This window comes from Lonchura striata, chromosome 8 (assembly GCF_046129695.1).
Source record: "Lonchura striata isolate bLonStr1 chromosome 8, bLonStr1.mat, whole genome shotgun sequence".
Lineage (NCBI taxonomy): Eukaryota > Metazoa > Chordata > Aves > Passeriformes > Estrildidae > Lonchura > Lonchura striata.
This window is the reverse complement of record NC_134610.1, coordinates 21,060,925-21,083,154: the sequence shown is the minus strand read 5'-3', so window position 1 is coordinate 21,083,154 and position 22,230 is coordinate 21,060,925. Positions and strand designations below refer to the sequence as shown.

General features: G+C 40.1%; 1 long non-coding RNA gene across 3 annotated transcripts; it reads right to left on the bottom strand.

The window, feature by feature from the left end:
- Positions 1-1,750: 1,750 nt before the first annotated feature.
- On the bottom strand, positions 1,751-22,230 carry LOC110482887 (uncharacterized). Of its 3 annotated transcripts, XR_002467473.3 has the most exons (7): positions 21,993-22,230; positions 19,502-19,566; positions 16,329-16,452; positions 11,605-11,686; positions 11,373-11,494; positions 5,165-5,257; positions 1,751-4,589 (listed from the first exon to the last, which is right to left on the bottom strand). It is a non-coding gene; the product is annotated as an uncharacterized LOC110482887 (long non-coding RNA). The 3 variants fall into 3 exon arrangements; XR_002467474.3 differs by lacking the exon at positions 11,605-11,686 and having other exon boundaries at positions 21,993-22,217; XR_002467475.3 differs by lacking the exons at positions 11,373-11,494; positions 11,605-11,686 and having other exon boundaries at positions 21,993-22,212.

The window sequence follows — 22,230 nt, the reverse complement described above, 5'->3', positions numbered from 1 at the left end:
CTCTCCCCAAGGCGCACAGAGCTTGTCAGCAGCACAGCTGGGATAAACTACAGCCCTCTGCCAGGAGCCTGCTCAGCTCTGACTTTCCCTGGGGAATACTACGGCATTCAGAAGAGCTGCATGGACACATATTTGCCAAGCTGAAGGGAATCCATTTGCTTCTGGAGAGAACCATTTCTCTGGCTGCCCAGATGGCCCCAGCCTCAGCCACTGGCTCTGTCCACGGGCACCCAGTGACACCAGTTCTGGACAGCACCCTTCTGACCTTTCCTTTATCAGCTCCCCAGCCAGTTCATTCTCTGCACTCAGAGTCATCTGGGTGCTCTGCCCGTGACTCTCTGGAGTTGCACGTCGCTCTTGCCTTGTCTTCATGTTCAGCCATCCGTGCTGAATTATCTTCCACTCCTCCCTCTGGGAATAACCAAGGCTTTGACCTAGTGGGACTGTTTGTGTGCTCAAATGTTTTGATGTACCAGACACTGAGCTGCTTGCTCCCAAATCTAAGGTGGCTGGGGATTTCAGGCTCTTTTCAGAAACAGTATGTGCACTGGGAAGCATAATCTAACTGAAAAAGTCAGCAAAGGGCACTGACTTGTGCATTTTCAAGTATTTTGTCTATCATCTTTAAACCCTTCTGTTTTCTTTAGTTTCTAAATAGCTGTCTTTTCAAGTTTGGGATCTGCTATAGAAGATACACAGCTGTAATTAGAAATATATTTAGATTCATTTCAGAATCCTTGGGGAGAAAGGGATATTCTTTTTTTACTGATATAAGATTGTTATTTCATTTTGAAGGCTGTTCTGAAGAAATTGGGGAAATCAGAAGACCAGGCCCACTTTTCCCCAGGTTTTCCTGAATTCACCTTTGAAACACAACCTAAACAAAATTCTGAGCGCAGTTAATGTTTACACCTTTCCTGCACTGTTAATTTAACTTTCAGCAATATAAAATGGGATAGCAGAAATATTTTTATGTGTTCTTACAATGTCCGAAGTTGTTTGTTACTGTTTTTATTAGAAGGAACTAGACACAATCCTGGCTGCCTTAACCACTGCTTTTGAGAGAGCTACAGCTGAGAAAATCCGCTGCCAGGAAGAAGTGAATAGAACTAACAAGGCTATTGAGCTGGCCAACAGATTAGTGAAAGGTCTGAGGTGAGGTCCTACAGGGCAGGCTAATGAAGCAGCCTACAGAAAGCACTTCTTTGTTATACACTACTGATCTGGCAATAACAGAGGCACTTAGCAAAGAACCTGATGAGCTGAAAAAATTATGTCATTACCATTCATTTTTTTCATAATAGAAACATGGTTTTGACCTTTGCATTTTCTTACATTTTTGCTTCATTGTGGTATATCTTAACTGTAAGATTACCTGGTAACTAACTTATCCACCAACATTAAGGGAAGAAGTCAATTGTGGATATTGACAATGAAGGCAATTTATTAAAATGCGATGACTATATTTGTAACAATTAAACAACACTAATGATTCTGCCCAGGATTTGGATACATAGAATCTAATATAATTTGCACTATTTAGTTAAGCAATATGATAATTCTCTAATTATCTTTCTGAGATTTGCAATGGGTATTTCAGGAGAGAATAAATAATGGCAAAGCCATCAATTATCAAAAATCCATATTGTCTGTTGATCCAGGCTGGCTCAAGGGAATCCATACTCACTGATGGATTTTTTCATTTATCATTCATCTACTGATGAGACTGCTTTTTATACACACACACATACACTTTTTACAGATACTTTATTTTATTGTAACATTCATTTAGGAAATCTCTCATGGTGGCTCACTGCCACTACAGGTTTTGTCCTTTTCTACCCAATACTTTCAAGCTGAGTTTGATAACCAAACATATAGTAAACAACAAAAATAGAAGATCCATTTGTTATTGAGCAAAATTATATGGCTGAGTGTAGCTAGTGGAACTTAAAATATAAAACAAGATTTAAGAGTTATTTCCTGAATCAATAGAAAGGATTTATTGACTAAAGGGGAGGGAGAGCAGTGCAGAAGACCCATTGTTACTGTTTAAAGAAGCAAGATGAATGTATTTAAAATGTTAGCATCCTGGCTGAAAGTGTAATGTATTCTAGTGATTAATAATGCCTGTAAAACTAAACCATGTACCTAATACACAATAATAAAATAAATAACATAGCAGACCTCTTTAAAGTGTGACAATAAATGATTGTTCTAATATTTCCTTCCACCTAACATATCATATTGTTTGGTTCTCCCATGTGCCTCCTGCTGGGCCTGACAAGTGCTGGAATAGCATACATAGAGAGATGAAAGGCAAAGTGTGGGTATGCTGGGGGGGAGGCATAATGAAAAATAATCTAAAGGAGGAAACAGAGATGAAAGGAAAGAAGGAAAGTTGAGTCATGCACTAGATAAAGACAGTAAAATGAGTTTTAATGGAAAGTCCTTCAGCTAGTACCTCCCAAAGCACCAGCCCCATGAAGAAGGTGGCCAGCTCGACAGATTGGTGATGGGAAATAGAATTCATTCCTGTTGTTAGCTGTACCACACTTGGTCAAAGGCATTAATAACCATATGACAGCTATTTAGTGACTTATAGGAAAAAATCCATTTTAATCTCCTCTGTGGTAAACAATAGGTCACTGTTTACTATTAGCAAACAGTTTAATACTCACACTGCTATACTGTCAGTCCTGGCTCTTTCTTTGCCATATTTTTTTGCCGAGAGGACACTCTCTTATTTCTCTAGTTGTATTGTTGTGAGGAGAATTTCTCAAGAAATATAAAAATAAAATTATTCACAGAATGTTTTATAATAAGCAAACATGTAAACATTTCTTTGTTAACTGGTCTTTATAAACCCACCTTTACCATGACAGTAATAGCAAGTAACCAAATATGTGACTTTTCTTCTAATTCTTAGGGAAAGTGTTGACCAAACAGCAGAAAAGCTGGATCCCAGGGAAAAGCTTGCACCAAGTGTCACATCAAATATCTTATTGGCTTTATGGCATAAAAGATCCTGCCCAGCAGTTATTTATTTTTTTTCTGCCTTCTTCTCCGAGCCCTGGCATGCAAAGACTGTTCTGGGTGGTTGCATGAGTAGCTGTTACTCTGTACCAAGGAATTCTTTGCTTCTGACAGGTGCCAATTATGCTGTGGACATCTGCCCTGAAGGCATTGAATCAAGCTGACAACTCATTTTATATCAATCAAACAACAACTATTTTCAATAATTTCCCATCCAGCTGGGACTGAATTTGCACAAGTGATCTATGTATTAGAGACATTACCAATCCACAGAGACATTCAGAACCATGATTATGTTCTGTTTTCCCACAGAAACTCTTGCATCTGCACCAGAAAGCAACAGCTTCTTCCACTATGCAAGAGGATGCTGACAACTCAATTTTGGTCACTTGCTGCCAAGCTCAACTTGCAACAGTCGACTCATGTCAGACTGGAAGGAGATTTTTATGCCCAGGCTTGCCATTTGCAAATCCTGTCTGTCGATCCCCTAATCAATGTGGATCTGTGAATCTGCAAGGTAATACTTTAGTATTCACTGCTGTTTAGCCACTGTAATGGGCATTTTTTAACAAACACATAGTAAATGAATGGGAGTTCTAATGCTGTTTTCTCAGAAGAAAAGGAGAGCTGGACTTATCACCAAAGCATTATTAGGAACAAGAGAAAATATGATGCAGAAATGTTCCAGATGGTAACATTTCTCCACTGTGATAGTTTATTTTCGAAAGGTACTGGCATGAGCCCAAATCTCATTCTGCTTTGCACAGATAATACCTTCTTCACAGATATATATTTTTAAAATACATGGTTAATCACAAAAATGCCTGGCACTGATTCAATTCCCTTTTTGACCCATTAAACCGTGATGTTGCTTATACAAATTCCTTCAAATACTTTATTTAATAGAATACCACATTTGGAGGCCAGGAATTAGTAAAATGTTCTTCTGGAACGGACCAAAACATTCCCTTTGATAGTGTTTGAAGTACTTTTTGCTATCTGACGGGAGCTAGAGGTGACAACTAACCCACAGACCTCGGGAACATGGTTAGCCAGCCAGAGCAGTAGGCAGGCTCACCTTCTTCTTGTATTCTTTCAAGTGCTGTGCCTTGCTGTTTGCATAAGGGACCAGCTTTTATTATTCTACTCTGTCCCTGCTACTGTGCACCAGGGCAGCACAAAGCAAGATTTAGTGCTTGGATATGGTATTTGCTTGATAGCAATTGTTATAGTTAAGGCTGTGCTGAGACTTCTGTCTTAACCTGCTATTCTCCCATGCTCAGAATATTCTTCTTTTTTCAAAAAAATCCCTTTCATCTGAAACTTTTCATGCTTGTTATCAGCTGAAATATATATTTTTTTTTTTTGGCAAGGCTGAATAAAATTCATTCATTCATATTTGAATTATGCAAGGAAAGTGGGTGTAAGGAGAAAGGTCTCTTTTTTGCACATTCATAATTCACAAAAAAAGCTGCATATTACAAGCTGAAACTTTCCAGGTGGCTAGTTTTGACTGAAGGGTAGTCTTCATGCTAATTACAAAGAGAGAATGACTGAAAGAAAAATGAAAGAGAAAAATTAAAAATGACACATATTGTGATTAACTCATTTGTTTTGTAGGTGTGCCATACAAAAATTACATTGTGAGCCACTTAGAGCAAGTTTAAAGTAACAATTTCATTTAAGTTAAGATGAACTACCATAATTACATAATATCAATGTTTTGTGCTGCAATTTCACTAAGAATCTCCCTACAGAAGCTGCAGAAGCTTTTACTTATGCAAATGTGGAAGCTCACAGTGAAATCAGTGCAGAATCTTATGAATCATTAACTTTGGCCAGAAAGCCAGTCTGGGGAAGGGGGGAATGGTGTGCAGTGGCAGCAACTGTCCCTATGCTCTGGGTCTCCCTGAACGCTGGACTGCTGAGGAAAATAACTTGGGGGTCTTGCAGTTTCTTCCAGCTTAATACACTGACTGTCAGGGACAGCAAACCACTAAATCTTTGTTATTCTCTTTTCCTTGCTATATTCCCATGTACTTGTGGACATAACAGGCAGCACATAATCTGACCAGCAATGTGTGACTGACCCTCCATGATAACAAAGGATTACTTCAGCAGAAGATACCTGGACAGCAGAAGCTGGAAGTGTTAGAACAGTCTCCCTTAACTCATGGAAAAAAGGTACTGTGATATGCAGCTCCAATTTCTCATAAAACACCTGGAGATAAAGCACAAGTATATAAATAAAGCAATATAACTGTAATTTTAAACATCTGAAAGAATAACTGGCAATGGTTCCCACAGTACTTGCTGACTTTGCTCCATAAGGAGCAAAGATGAGTTCAGAACTTCCCCACTACTAAGTTCCCAGTAACCTACTGGAGGCCAAAGAAGGACTGTTGGGTTCAGAGCAGGAATCCCCATCGTTTTTTATCTCTTGAATTTTGGGTGAAGTGAGGAAAAATACATTTTTCCCAGTGATGCTGCTTTTTTTTTTTTTTTTACGAAAAGACAAATGAGCAAATTCTGAGACATACCAGCTTCTGTAAGTAGAAATTTAAAACTTAACCTTTATTATTCCAGGTAACAAAAGGTCTTGATCCAGTCAGTGAGTGGTGGATGCTACAACAGTTGCTAAATAGAAAAGTGACAGCAGTGCCTGGCAATAATATGGCCACATTAAAAGTCCTTGGTCTTATGTTTACAGTCATCATTGCCATAAGATCAAGCCTCAGCACTGGGGAAAAACTAGGCAAGAGTCACATCTGTTTCAATATATAAATTATCTATTTGAATCAAAAAGGGACAAGTGCTAGTGAGAGTAAAACTGATGCAGAGTTATGAAGGAAACATGGCAACTCTCTTTCTTCTGAATGCCTGATATTGCCCAAGGTGTTAATGCCCCAGTAACCATAACAACTCTGCTCAAGGTCTTTCCTTCTTTCCATTCATTGTAGTATAATGAATGGGATACTGTATACTGGCATTGTATCTCTTGTTTTTCACCAGCCCTGTACTGGGATGACTCTATAGGTGTGTGTCATACTGCAGGTATTTCTTCCTGGTGGTCCTGTTCTGGCAGAAACTTGGAAGAAATTATTAATCTTGTAGTTAACCCAGTACTTGCAAGTTATGTTCAGAGTATTTTTAATAGTCTGTTATTTTCTTCATCAGGTCTCTCTCTGATTATGTTCTAGAAGTATTCAAAGTAGCTTCCTGCACCTCTATGATAGTTACATTAACTCACAAGGTTTGCAGTGCCCAAAACACTTTGACTCCAGCTGGATTTTTACTTGTCTATTTTTCTTATCTTATTTGCACCCTTGCATGAACTACAGTTCAATGACTGCAATTTGAGTACTCCTTCCTATCTAGCTGAACAATCTTCCCCAACACACCACCATCCTGATGTGTAATCACTCAAGAGACATAATCATTCACTTAGAACTAAAATAATTCTCCTACCATTTGCTCCTTGCCTCCATTCTGCCCTTTTTCTCTGATTTATTGCACTATATTCCTTATGGAAATATTTTGACATCCATCCCCTCTATTCAAGTCTCATACCCACCCTTGGAGGGAGTGCTTTGAACAGAGGAAGGCCAGGATGAGTGTGTATCTCATATCCTCACCCTTTTATTCCAGTGTCATTTCCCCCACCTCCTCATTATATTCTTGAGTCCTTCCCCTCCTTCTAGTTTAGCTGTACCTACTATCTTTCCTAGAGCTGAGTCCTCCCTTCCCTCCCCTGCCCCTCTAGCAAATGTCAGAAAATATTTCCTCACATCCTCTGAATATAGGGATCCTGAACCCCAGCCTTGTCTAAGCTCTCTAAATCACTTGACCCCAAAAAGGTTGCCACAGGACAGCACTTGCCTACAGTGCAGGCTGGAGAGAAAGTGCTGTTAAGGCACTGAATTCCTTCAGCTCTGAGATCTGCAGCTTTTTTAGACTGCAAGAAAGAATTTACTGAGCCAGAGCACTGAATTTGTTACTTGTTAAGCTTAGTCAAAATTACTATGAAATTCCTTAATTAAACAGCTCAAGCTGAGAAGCAAAATGCTTTCTAATCCAGTCACCACAGTGCTTCACTCAGTCCTGTACCTCTGCCTCTTCTTTCTTGCTGCCCTCATGTTGTCATGTTACCTCATGTGCTGCCTGTTGGTTTGGCTTCCTACGAGTGTCCCCTGACCCCCCCTCCACTGCACTGACAAGCAGAAAGCTCTTTGTGCCCAGTATTGACCTGATGGTGTGCACTAGCCCAGCCTGGAAGTGCATCTTGAATTTCTTGCTCCCCCGGGAGCATTTGATTAAAGGAGGATTTTCATGGTGTGTTGAGATTCAGAACGTGGTGCTATTCAGTAGCTGCTGGTGGCAGCTCTGAGCTGGAACACACACTGGGGCTCTATTCCTTCTGTGGTGATAAACTGAGTCCTGGGACACGGAATTCTGCATGATTTACCCTCAGTGTGCAGAAGAGCACAAACAAGGCTGTGCTCACACTTGCTGCCAGGCTGCTGTTCCTGCACTCGGGGACACAGGTTTTACCAGATTTTCAGTGATTCTCCAAGGAAGGCTTCCACACCTGCTCTCTAAGGTGCCTCTTACAGCTAAAAAACTTGAATCAGCTTCACTGTTATTCGAGATGTGTGAGGTCAGTTTGGAAACTGAGGACATTTCATGAGTGTATGCACACCTGCAGAGCCCCAGAGCACCTGCAAATGCAGGAGACCTCACAGCACAGAGTGCCTTTTGCAGGCCTCAATAGGCTCAGCCTAATTCACAAACATACACATGTGCTCCTCACAGTGCTCACAGGAATACACAGTCTAAATTAATTTCTCCTATTATAAATCTTGAAAAACTTCTCTGTAGCCCAAGAGATGGCTCTGGAGTCATAACACAGATGTGTACCGTTGTAAAGAATACAATCCATAATTTTGTTTCCTTCTTTTCTTCCTAGTGACTGAAGTTTTAATTAATAAAATCTATGCTTACAATGAAGTAGGAAAACAGAATATTTAAATGAATGTATGCATCTACTTTATTTCCTATGGTTTAATTTGTGGATTTGCAAACTTACCACTTCAGCCAGAACTCATAAAGCAGAAAAATTACTTTAAAGTTGACAGTGCATTAGGTTGGATTATGGATACTTTTTTTGGCTTCTGACAATAATTTGGTATGGGATATTTATTCTTCTGGCTGAGAAGCTGTAAACAAGACAAAGCAGCAAAAGTACAAGCAAAGAAAAACAACTTAAAGAATCAGATCAGCTATAATATTAATCATTTTGAGGCTGAATTTGGCTCCTTTTGGTCTAAACCAAACTAACTATATTTATTTCATAATCTTTATTTTTCAATTCATTTATCCATGGTAAATATATCCATGTGCATGTTTTCCCTCCAAGAATCACTGCATTTCCATCCTGAGGAAAATATTTTTTTTTTAATTACCACAAAACTCTTTAATTTATTTAAAGTCTGCAAGAGGGGAATTCTAGTGCTCCATTTTACATATCATATAAAAGAAGCTTTCCCTGGTACATTTTTCCACAACTCCTTATGCTGCTAACTTGTTGAAAATTGTGTCACTGTTTATATTATTAACTGGAGCCCAGGACTACAAGGAGCTGCTGAAGCACTGACACAAGAGAACAGCTAGAACACAGGTACTGCAGTGAATTAGTGAGCAGGATGCTCAGACACTCATTTCCAGCTTGGAGTGGCCACAGCTGACTGCAGTGACATCTGGCTACTGGATGTGCACCTCTCCATGAGAAAGTTGTGGATACTGAAAAGTATTTTCCAGACCTGCAGGATGCACGCTGCTCCTTTTTGCTGTGCTCATGCACATGACTGTGTATCTTGTGAAAGCAGTCACTGGACACACAAACCAGGAAATGGATGTCAAAAGTCATTGTATTATTAAACAGACTCATATCTAATTTAATTAAGAGATAAATATACCCTTACAAGTAAGCAAATGTCATCAGGGGATATCAGTTATACTTGTGTATCTTTCCAGTCATCAGAGTGTTTTAAAAACCTTCCCATTTATGGACAGTATGTTTCTCTGAAATAGGAAAACAAGGTTTTTTCAGGCGATGCATGAAACAAGAGTTCAAAGGACTTGACTGAAGAGTATCAGCAAGTAAACTAAAAATGTATCCTATCTATAAAATCCTTATGGGAATATGTCATAAGGGTAGTGTTTTTGCAGTTGGGTTGCAGGAATTTAGTGGGCAAGGAGGTGAAAATTATAACCAAGACAACTGGCTCTTGTAGCTTCATGCTTGCTTTGCAGTCTGCATAAAAAATTTGGAAATTATCTTGGAGCTTTGCATAGTTATCAGTTCTGAGCTGTCCTAGTGACTGAAAGTAAGATGTTTCAAAGAAATGATGTTTCAAAGTCAATGATGATCCAGGTGTTTATAGCATGCGTTTGCCTTCTCATGGTGTTATCATCACACAGGCTAAATTTAGACAACCTCAGACATTACAAAAGTCAGTGTTTGCACTGCAATTATAAAATTTCTTACTTCTAAAATCTAAAGATTGCCAAACAACTATTTCAGAAAGCAAACAATAGAATATTTAGAAGAAGGAAGCAAATATTTTGTTAAAATAATTTTTGGGAAAAGCCTTCAAGGATTTTGAAAAAGACACAGTCCTTCTTTCTGACCATGTGGAGCATAAAGAGTCATCTACCAAGTTCTACTGTCCCTGCATTTGGACAATAAACTGTGGGAACTTACAAAATTCTAGGAAAGGAGATTCCCCTTACTTTGAAAATCTGTAGATTTGAGACATATTTTTCTATAGCACTTTGTGATATCATGTATCACAGTACTTTGTGCCATCACTTACATAGGTGAAGTAAAGACTGGCAGCAATCTGACAGCTCACTTTGAACTGAACAACCACATGAGATGCTGACACAGAAAATCACCCTTTGATTTCTCAAGAGTTAAATTGCATCTTCAAACCATGTCAAGTTCCATTTGGAGTAAGCTCTGGTGTCTTTCTAGTGCATTTCTGCCACTGGTTTTCTTTCATTTTTTTATTTCTTCAGATATGAAATGTCTGCATCCTAGCTGCTAATGAAAGAAGAGCATAATTCTGAAATGCTTTGTCACTTTTATACTTTTTTACTGATGCTGGGAAGAAGTGACAGAATCCTGTAGTTAACATGATTCAAAAGACAAGGGGGAGGAGAAGGTGGAGAAAGATTATAGAAAATATATTTATATTGCTTCAACAACTGGATTGTTTTCAGTATAGTGTCACGCTCTCAGTGAGGGGGAATTCTGCATGTGTCATGATTCTACAGATGTTCCTGCACACTACATGCAGCTGCACTATTTGTCATGGGCAAATTTAATAGCAAGATGTTTGTTATGTGTTCCCTCTAATCTTAGTTCACAAAAACATGGAGGGGAAAAAACCCACTACCTTATAGCTTACTTGCTTCCCTTCTTTATATAGCGTTTTAAAACACTATATAACAAATATTGGGAACACCCATCTTTTGTACTAAATTCTGTAACACCTGCAATTACAGCTCTATTACCTTTGCTAGAATCATCTTGTTCTTTCTAATGTTTATAATGCTAATTAAGTTATTTTAAGTACCTGGAGAGGTCATATTTCTAACAGTGGGGGTTCTTCAAGAGCTTGATCCTTCAAAAGGGAAAATAATTCCTGCTAAGTCCTGAACATGCTCTGTTCTGAGTGCCTTGCAGGTGAAACTCAGAAGCACTCCATATAGCAGCAGAGCCAAGTGCTGTCAGAAATTTTACAGTCAAACTCAGAGGAGCTTTCCTACTCTTATCATTCTAAAATCCTGGATCCTTTCATCTAGGTGTTCTCTGTCCTAAACTTCACTGGTCTGCGGGCAGTGTGTTGGAGGGAACCACACCCTTGGGTTCCATCTTCATGCAGAGATATCCAGGAAGTAGAATAAGATTTTGCAAATAGAAAAGAGAAGACAGAAAGAAATAAAGGGTTGGGGGGGATGGGGGGGATGTTTTTACCTGGACAGCCTGTAATATGCTGAAACATGTGTTGACTAGTTAGTGGCAAGGGATTTAACTAAAGAACTGGCAGTGCAAGGAGAAATTTGGATTTCAGAGAACAAAATTGACAGCTGAAGTAGAAGCCCATCCAACTACACCAAACAGGACAAAACTCAAAAAGAAGGTACAGCTGTAGAAGATGTTAAGAGTGTTACCCTATCAGTAAGTGTATGAACAGAAAATAGATGCTATAAATGAAAAATTGAAATTTAATTACTGCATCTCCTACAGTACAAGAAAGATATTAAGTTACTCCAGTGGAAGCTATAGCAGGAAACCTGTGAAGGAGAGGCTGAGGGCACGGTGGTTCTTCAGTTTTGAAAAGGCCAAGAGAGCAGGGTGATCTACTGCTGTCTGCAAATACTTCACAAGAGGCTACAAAGAAGACAGAGACAGGCTTAGATGTGCACATGGACAGAAAAGAGGCAACCTGCAGAAGTCAGACCAAGAGAAATTCTGACCAGGGATTAGGGAAAATCATTTACCATGAGGGTGGTGAAACATTGGCAGAGGATCCCCAGAAGGCTGTGACTCCCTCATCTCCAGATGACAAGGTCTGTATGTCCTCTTTTGGAGAGTAATCACATTTAAAAGATCACCTAGACATTAATATCTGTTCTTGTAACATTAAAATATATATATATAGTTACAAGTACAGCTAAAACTCCGAGTTCTTTTAAAACATAAAAGAAAAGATAGATCAACAGAGTATTTTTTTTGCCATCGAAAACTCACATTTTCAAAATAAATGTACCATTTATGTACAATTGTATGGGAGGTATTTTAAAGCTTCTTATTTTGTACACGAAAACTGCATATATGTAAAATACACAGTCATGTATCAAATTGATGGAAAAGTTCTTGTTTGTAGGAAACTGATCAGGATAATTTTGGAAATGTATAACAAGTGCTTCTGTTACTAAAGGTGTATATCTGTGAACACAGTCTGCCAAAGAAAATGGAATATTGAGTCTTTTCAGAAGAATGCTGACAAATAGCATTGAAATATTTAATGCAGATGTGAAGATATTAGTTTCCAGTCTTCAGCTGATTACTTAGCTCAAAAGGTAAATAGGTGTGACTATGACATCTTTCATTCTGTTTCTAATAAATCTCAAATCATATATATGAGATCTAGTTGTGTTTGTGTAGAGATCCAACTTCAGAAATTGTTTTGAACTACCTCATGTAAAACCTGCTTGCAAGTGCCTGTCTGTGTGTCTGTATGTCTGATGTGTCTTAGATTCAAGTATGTTTCTTAATTATCCTAAACCTTTATCAGGTTACACTATGGTCTCCTGCAGCTACAAGAATTTTTAACTTAGCACTACAAACTATAGCTCTCACTTTAATAATCACAGTATTCCTGCTGATTGGGAAAATTATATTGGCAATGAAAATCAAATACTTTTTGTTAGCTGGCCTCCTGATGGCAATGAAGAATTACAAGTCAATCAGACTTTGAATTACTCTAATTCAAGAGAAGTTAGGGAAGTGTGAATGTTTCCAAGATTTGCTGCTCAGTCATGACTCTGCAGTCATAGCAGGATTTGCAAATCCTTGCTCTGCATTTCACAGACTATTCAAAGTGACTTTATAGCCCAATAAATATGATTTTACCATTATTGGTAAAAAGCAACAGTATTTGTATTGAGGTGACAGTGTAGGGACTCGGCAATGCTCTGGCTTTTTCTGGGCCTGGATAGATTTTAACTTGGTTTGGCTGTGATAGCAATTGTCCAGCTGTGAGGTACTCTTTACTAGATTTGTTTTAGTTTAACAGTACATTTTTGCCAAACAGAAACCTTAGAGTGTAATAGCACATCATAACATCACCAACATCTTTAAGAAACTGGAAGCTGAAACAAGCACTATAAAGATCCCTGAAGCTCACAAGTACTTTTGGCCAGTTGCAGTCAATGCTGCTGTGCTCTATTTTCTCATGGACAAGCTGAATAAAATCAGTCTGCTGAATTAGCTCTCACTCAAGGTTACCACTCAGGAAGAGGTTAGTTTGTTCGCAAGCTGCTGTTTTAATCTAGTGCTACCACTGGCTTACCACTTTCCCTCTGGTCACAGGCTTTTACTGCTGATTTCACAAGGCAGTGCAGTGAGCAAAACCCTCTGAGAACATGAGGCTGAGTGTAAAGAACCCAACTGCCTGTGCAACACTCTCAACTGTCATTTACCTTGGTCTGTTTGAAAGGGTAAAGCTTATTTTCACAGCCCAGTTAGCTCTCCCAGTACAGCACAAACCCTGCACGAGCTCCCATTTACCACTCTGTGTATGTACACCTGTATGTGTGCCCAAGCAGCCCACAGAGCAGTCCTTTGCCTTCAGGTTTTCAGGTTTCCCTTGCATGCCTTTCCAACTCAGCACAGCACAAGGGAATGTGGACAAGTTTGTGTAGTTCTGATTTGGTCTCCTTGCTGTAGCTTGAGCTGTTCATGCTGCCAGCTGGCTCTGCTAGGCCCCTGGAAAACTCCCTCATCAGGGAAGAACATCAGTCTGAAATGCTTCCTACAAACTGCATTTGCTCTGAACCAGTCTAGGCTTCTTTCTTGTTAAGGATAGAAAAGTACAATGGTTTCACAAATATTATTGTGGCTGGGGGGCACCTCTGTAGGGACAGCCAATTTTCTCACTCTCTACTTTCCATCTTCATCTCAAACACTGGGAAATGCATCAACTTCCAAATTAGGTCTTCATGTTCCGAGTGCTGCTGCCACATGTATATATTCCCCCTAGAATGAGCTGAATGGAAAGAGTGTTGTATAATGATCTCTCATTTAGCTTAAAGTGTCATCTTTTCCTTCACTGCATTTTGTCTGTGAGAAGTATGCTGAGTCTTGTGCAGCTGCGTTCTCGCTCTTATTCGGCACAGATCTTTTACAAGCTTTGCACCCATACCAAGAGTTTCCTTCTTCCCTTTGAAAAGAGTGTCAAATGGGTACAGAGCAGAGGAGCCCAAAGCCTACATGGATATGAACAGGGACTAGGATGAAAATATTAACCTGATAGAAGAGATTTCTTTGGTTTCTAGTGCATGTGTTCTGAGCTGGAAAATAAAATTCCAAGTGGAGAAGAGAAAGAGAAGACAAATTCAGATTCAGATGCTGACCCTACTTGTTTTCAGAGCACTGAATATCTACTATACTGAAACATAAATCAGCCAACCAGTGAATTTTTGCCCAGTATCCTCAAGGTTATCTGGAAGTCAGCTACAAGCATCTTGCACAAGGACATGTGCAATGACTGACTTCAGCAAGGTGACAAAGACCTGCTCTGGTCAAGGCTGGGATGCTCAGAATGCTCACCACCATGCATGGCAGGGCCCTGCCTTTCTCTCTGAGTTGTGTAAGCAAGTTACAGTTCTGCTCAGAAAAAACACACTCTATTATTATTTAAAAATTAACTGGTGTTAAACCAATTGCCATTGTCAGGCATGCTAACCTTTAGAGCACATTTAGCTTTAAATCATGGATATCTATAGGGAGTTCCCTTGGATCATTTGATCAAATTATGCTCTTAAAAGTACACTTCAAAAATGTCATCCCCATGTAGGAGGAAAAGAAAGAAAATAAGGCAATGAAATTAATGGAAATTTGGAGAAATGAAATGTTGTCTCATGTATTTTGACAATGTAGGCATCAGTAGGTTTGCCAGACAGATCAGCTTCAGATTTGACTTGAGCAAATTAAGCTAGTCTAAAGCACAAGCTACTTGCTAATAATTTTCTTGGCTTTTTCCTCTTGAACCATTTTACATGTTTATTTACATTATAACAGCATTGGCCATGCATCTCCCACATTTGAGGTCATTCCCCAGCCTTCCAGAAGAATGCTGGCATCTGACAGTGCAGCCAATTTGTGGTCATAGAAGTGTTTTAAGTAACAAGGTGTACAGGCAGCAAGAGCAAAGGGGGAAAAATGTGAAGTTGAAGAAATGAGAGACTGCTAAAATAATCAAGTATAGACAGCAAGAGGAAAGAGCAGTGAAATACCTGAAGGGCTCTAACAGAGAAATCCCACTGCACCAATTGTTTAATCGTTGCCCTGCTTTGCAAACAGCACACTGTAGACACCCTTCCTTCGCAGCGATCTGCTGCTGCACCCCATTTCTTTCAACAATAAGATATCAGGCAAAACTGGGCATAGCTTTGGGATCCATAATAATACCAAAAAAGAGAGAAATTATACCCAAGAAAAAGTGATGCTAATGAAAAACAATTGCTCACCATCACCAAAACAATGCCCAGTCAGTCCTTGAGCTGCAGTCCCCAGCTGACTTCCATCTCTAGTTTATACAGAGAGCATGATGCCATGTGGCAGGGAATATCTCCTCTGGTCACTTGGGGTCAACTGCCCCAGCTGTTGTCTTCTCAACTTTTTGTGCACCCTCAGCCTCATCACGGTTGGAACAGTGTGAGGAGCAGAAAAGGCCTTGACTCTTGTGTGAGCACTGCTCAGCAATAACTAAAACATCTCTGAATTATCAACACTCTTTCCAGCACAAATCCAGAACACAGCCCCATACCAGCTGCTATGAAGAAAATTAACCCAGAAAATCTACCCCAGTCAAAACTAGCGCAATCTTAAACTGCGTGTGCTGGGCTGGAAGGTTTTTGATGGTGTTGGGATTTTTATTTGTGAATGTGACAAATTTGACTGAAGCCTAAGAAACATTTTTACAGATTGCTTTAAAACAGTCTTATACTTTAATACTGTCTACCCTCACACAACATGCTATGATTTGATTTTCCATTATTATGACGATGTATGACAACACCAAATAATAAAGACTGTAGTGAGTTTGGATTGGAGAATATAAACATCACTCTCTTGTATGATTTTCCTAAATCTCTTTCTGAACTAAGCACCTAAATATCCCCAGTCTGGTCATAATCCACACCTTGACCATATGGTCCTTTACAAGAAAACAAAATAATTCTAGGCAAATAAGACACTTGCCCATAACCATTTCATCTGCTAGATCTTTGGAGGTACAAACAAAACACTGGATGGGAAGATCTGCTAATGCTGATAGTGCTTTAGATCACTTGATAATCTTTTTCCTCTGATAGTTGTTACTGAATGGAAATCAAATGTATGCATGTTAGGACTAGTAACAGATGGCACTTCTGTTCTGTGAGGAAGAAATAGGGGCAAAGGGGCAGCAAAGTTGAACCTCCCCCCTTTCCTGCCTTACCAGAATTCATTGTGTTGCCCTCCTGTTACAGTTTGCTGTGACTCTTTCTTGTTATAAAGAGATGTCAGAAGTTAGAGAGAGACAGACGATAACCTTAAATCCTTTACTGCATTTTACCAGGATTCTGAAAAATAAAAAATAAAAAAAATAAAAGCCAGCTGAGGGAGTTGGAAAATGTCAGTGAGGCATTACACAAAGAACTTGATACATTTGTTGACCTTTCTTCTAACTCCACCCTTCTCCTCTAAGATGTATTTAGTAGTAGTGAGTGCTTAGTGCTGTAAGTGCTTTCTTAAAAATAATTTAGATGCTATTGGCTGTCTGCCTGCACTGGAAAACATAGCTGTTTCAATGAGCCCCTGCTGAAACTGAAGAAAAGGGGTTTATTGAAATGCCTCCAAAAATGCACCAAAATTTCATTTTTTCCCTTGTCTGTTGAAACCCATCTTGTTCTTGCTTTTACAGTCTTTTGTTTTATTTTTTTAATTGTACCATTGTATTCAGGGTCTTTTCATTCTTCTCCGCTATTTTACGAATGGCGTGTGTGGTATTAAGAGCTGAAGGCAGAGATGAGAGGAGAAGTGTTTTGAATTGACTAATTTGCAAGCAAGAAATAAAGCTCTTGTAAGGTGGTCCCAGGGGTATCTTTGCCACGAACACTATTTGAAATGACATGTAATCTGGTACATTTCAAAGGCAAAACACTTCCTATTCTAAAGTATCTTCCTGAGCCAGGGTTGGTTTACCTGTTTCCAGAGAATAATAAACTCCACCGAGGCCAAGGAATCTCCTTCTCTCCCCTCTCAAAATTCCTGTTCTTTTTCAAAGGGACAATTGCAGCCAACAGTTTATTTCTGTCCTATCTTTTGCTGCTCTAATGGCTCAGTGCTCACTACTAATACATAGCTGAATGCACCTCTGGATTAAATGCCAAGTAACAGAACCCAGCACATCCTTGTAGAACACAATAAATAATGGTGTGGAGCTCTCGTTGTTTTTCTCAACAGTGGAAAATTTAGGTCTGGTTCTTACAGACTTTTAAAATTTTAAGCATTTCACCATATAACTTTGATCTGGCAATTTCTTAATAGAAATTGTTCCTCTTCTAGAGAAATCTGAGTTCACCTGACCTTGGAATGTTGTATTGTACTCTTTCCCAGAACAATTCAGTGTTTCTAGCCTTGCTGACACACTAAAAGTCTTACACACAAAAGTCCACATTAATTTGTTAAGGCAGAAATTTCAGAAAAAAATGTATTTATGTTTAGAATTTTGTCCATACTTTGTTGACGACTTAGTTGGTCTTATAAACTGACACACTTAATCATCATCTGTGAACATATTCATATACTCTAAGGAATGTTTCTAGATGTGTATGATTTAAGCTTACAATATTCAAACGCTGTTATCGCATAGTTTGAAAAGATTGTTAAATGTTTTAAATGAGGAAACTGGACACAAATAAACCCCAAAGCTTTGAGAAAATAAACACTGATAAATATTACAAATAAATTCTATTAATGTCACAGCTGTTCTGTTCTAAAGCTCTTAGTTACCGAATAACAAACTCATGTGAACACTCTGAACTTAGATCAGTATTTCAATAATTATCTGACTTTCTCCTTAAACCTCCATGAAGAGAAATGAGGGTTAAGTGTGTCTACAATAATGACCCTACATTTTAATATTTTTTAATTTATATTATATTTATTTTTAAAAATAAAAAAAACTTCAGTTACATTGATTTTAAAAATCCACATGCTTGTGCTCAAATGTACTGGCTCTACATGTTATTTTTTCAATTGTGGACAATGTTAAATAAATTACATTACTTGAAGAGAGATACTGAAGGTTCCTGGATAGAACAAGCAACATAAATGGATTTGAAATGTCCAGAAAGGAGAAATTTCTGAAGGCATGAAAAGTGAGAAGTTCTCTCCTCAAATGTAAGGTAGCAGAATGTCCAGGATGACTTGTGCTGTCAGTTTGCATCACCAGTCTCAGCCCTTTGAAGGGCAGATTTTGTACTGTGAGTGACCCCAATGTGTGCTGCATTTGGATCTCTACCAAATAGAAGACATGAGAAAATATTATGCCCCACCGACAGGTCTTAGACCTTGATGTTTTTCATGAGGTTCTGTCAACTGTAATTCTTAATTTATGGGAACTTAGCCCAAATGTAAATTGGAACTAAATGTGTCCAGTGTTCACAAAAACTTCCAAAGAAGGCAGGGCTATTCCCCAGTAGTGACTGGTCCCTTTATAGATTCTGAACTATTAGATCAGTCTGGACTAAATACTATTACTAAAAATAATGAGAAAACATAACACCATGAAATAAAAGAACTTTCTGCCAGTTAAGTTAGCAATACTACTGATCCTAGAAATTCTACCACAACCAGAGAAATAAACCAGACCTTTCCATGACTGCTGAGTGCTGTCCCATGTTAACACACCGATGGCATTACACACCCAGCACTCAGTGTCTGAGGAAAAGTTTCAGTGCTTGGCTCAGGCAGCTGCCTGGGGAACACTTGCTGCTTTCTGAAATCAGAGGTAGCTGCTTGTTCTTCTGTGTTTGCACAAGTCATCAACCTTGCATATATACATATACATATATATGTATATATATACATTATATATATATATATATATATATATATATATAACACACTATACTTGAGCAACAGATTTGCCCCTACTGAAAATTTGCTAACCCTCCTCTGAACCAACTACTTCCTAATGCCAGCATAAAGACTTCTGTTAAACCCCTTTCATTGCCTGTGTGTAATGTCACCTTCAGTGAGACATTAATTTATATTTTTTTCTTTAGATAAATTTCTAACATATCCACTTCAGTAAGCATTGAAATATTCATACAGGCAATATGTAGGGAAGCCATCAGCAGGAATCAATTGTTTCACTCTGGGATGCTTTTCAGACACAGAAGCATTTTACTAATACAGAATACCTAGCCAGAAAGCAGCACAATATCCTAGCTCAGCTGATTGATTGAAACTACATTTTTGAGGGGTTTTTTTCCCTCTGGTGACTCATGTGATGTGGTGCAATTTTAACACTATGTGTAGAACACATGCTTGTTTGAACACTTCATTATTTGGCTCAAAGTAGTACAGTATATTGTTCTGTTTAGGGAACAAGTTTAAATTTACCATTGACTCAGGAGAACTTCACAATGTATCGCTGGGTCAAGGACAGGAAGCTGCAGCAGAAATAGCTGTGGAAAAGGCATCAAAAGAAGGCCACTGGGTTATACTTCAAGTAAGTCAAAGCTCTTCATTACATCAGTGCTGCACTGCGGTGTTAAAAACTGAAGCATTTCAAAATAACATGTGCCTAGATGAAAGAGTACTAAATAGTGATTTAAAACTTCCTTTGTCTTTGCCACAAGGGAAGCACATAACTTCATCTCTGTATGTACTGAATAGCACATAAAATATGAATTGCATCTATCTTGCATGTAGGGAGTCAACTAACATATTTTCCCAAGCACGATATCTGATTTACTAATTTATTATCCATTAAAAAAAATCCTTTAGTAAATAAATGTGTAGCAAAAAGAATTGTTATGCTGTATAATCAGATGAATAGATACAAACAGGGAAGATTGCTGTCATTATGCAGTGTATTGTGCTAAACAGATGCACACATTTTTTTTCAAATATTGTGCAATATCAAACTGCTTCCTTATGTCTGGGTTTTTCTTGTATCAATAAAATGTTTGAAATTTCAAATCAATAGCTCACTGGGAGGCCTATTTTTTCCTCCCTTCTCCCCCCTCTCCCTCCTTATCTCTGAATATTTATTTTGTAGTAAAGTGGTTGGACACATTAGAGAAATTACTGAAGAAAATCAGGGAAGGAAGTCAGCGAGGCGATTGGTTTTGAGTGTGGGGAACCTGTTCCTTTCCCTAAAATACATCTCATTCCAGAGTGGATTTAGGAAACCTCCCATTAAAATAACTGATAAGCCACTACCTGTAACATGATCATCATGCTGCACTGGATAAATTTGACCAGGCAAGCAAGCCACCACAGAAATAAAACTTTAAAAATGTGAGTATTAAACTTCTCATTTTAAAGCCACTTGAAACAGTGAAGTCACTAAAAGCCTTTACAGGATATGCAACAGCAAAGCAGAATTAATTTCTTAAAGATTTGTTCATGTATGTGACCACACATCTGTCACCAAAAAAGAAAAAAAAAAAAATCAAACAAGAAACTACTTTCAATTTGAAAGCGTCACACACAGTTTCTAGCTAAGTACCTGTCTGTGTGCATGGGAAATGAAGAATTTGCAGTCACTACAGGTAATTACTGTAGTACAGAACAAGAATTTATTTTGGTTTCATCTAGCTTAGTTTGGTTTATCTTGAGATGCACAACCATGTGGTTTTATGTCTCTGGAGTATCTTTTACATATTCTGAGCATGCAGCTCACTGGAATTAGGTCTTCAGCTGAGGTAAGTTAGTGAGGTTCACTACACAAATTTATATTCCTATGGGTTTGGTCGAAAATATTTGGACATACATTAGAGGGAAGCATGGCTCAGCTGCAAGGTTATCATATTTTCATCTGTCCTTTTTAATTTTTGTTTTGGAAGGCTTTTAATGAAAACAATTTTTCTTACTGAGTCTTAAAAGATACTTACAAACACAGGTGTGTATAGGTAGTAGTTGTAGGCTATGATCACAGATATGGTCAAAGAAATCTAGTATCTCTTTAGAACATAAATCTGTACTAAAGAAAGAGCATCCACCTGAATGCTAAAAACTCAGCAATTACAAAACAAAAACAAACAAAAAATCACACAAATTGCTTTTTCGGTACTATATTCTAAAGAACATCGTGAAAATTACGAGGCTTTTTTTCATTTTCTCTTGAATAGAATAACCTCTTCCAGCAATAAAAAAGGGAGAAATCGCCAGCCACCCGCGCGGCGAAGGGAATGTCACCCAAAGTGCTGACGGGCGCACAAAGAAACCCGCGGCCGCAACCACGGCCGCAGCGCGGTCGGCACCAACTTCTGCCGGCGGCCGCGGCCCCGGCGGCCCGGCCGCTCCCCCCGCGCGGCGCCGCCTTCCCGCGCCCGCCCAGCTGCGCTCGGGTGCCGGGCAGGGCCGGGCTGCACCTCCCGGGCCGTCCCCCCGGGCCGGCGGCTGTGCCGGGGAGGTCGTCACCTGCTCGCAGCCGTGCGCCAGCCCGGCCCCGCGGCACCTGCCGGGCGCCCGGGGCAGCCGCCCGTGCCCGGCCCGGCCCTGCCCCGGCGCGGCCCGCGGGGCGGCCGGGCCGGGCCGGGCCGCGGCAGCGCGTTCCCGGAGCCAGAGCGCCCCCTGCCGCCCGCTGCCCCGCGGGCCGCGCCGAGGCGCGGGTGGCTCGGGGGACCCGGCCGGGGAGAGCCGCGGGGAGCGCGTCTGACCCTGGGCAGCGCTGCGGGGCTGGCACGGCGGCCCCGGTCTCCACGGGACGTTTCCCCCTCGCAGATGCTCGTGTGGACGCCGGAGTGCGGGCATACGGGACTCCCCACGCAGGGCCGCACTCCCAGCACCCGCTGCCGACGCCCAGGCACCGGCAGGGAGAGTCCGTAACCCGCCCCCGCCCCGGAGCCTCCCGCCCGGGCGTCTGTATGAGCCCGGCCATTACCAGTGCGGGAGCCAGCGCGGCTGGAGCGGTGTCAGCGAAACCGAGGCGTATCCTGCACTTTCTTCCGCAGTTTCCACCCGGAGGACGGGGATGTGACATGGGCAGGAGCCAGAGGTCACGGACCTGCGGGGCTGAGCGACTCGGCCGACAGCAACCCTGGGCGCCCGCCCGTCGAGCTGGGGTTTGTGCCTGGGGAAAAGCACAGACGGACTTGAACGGGCACGCTCCGTTAACTCGT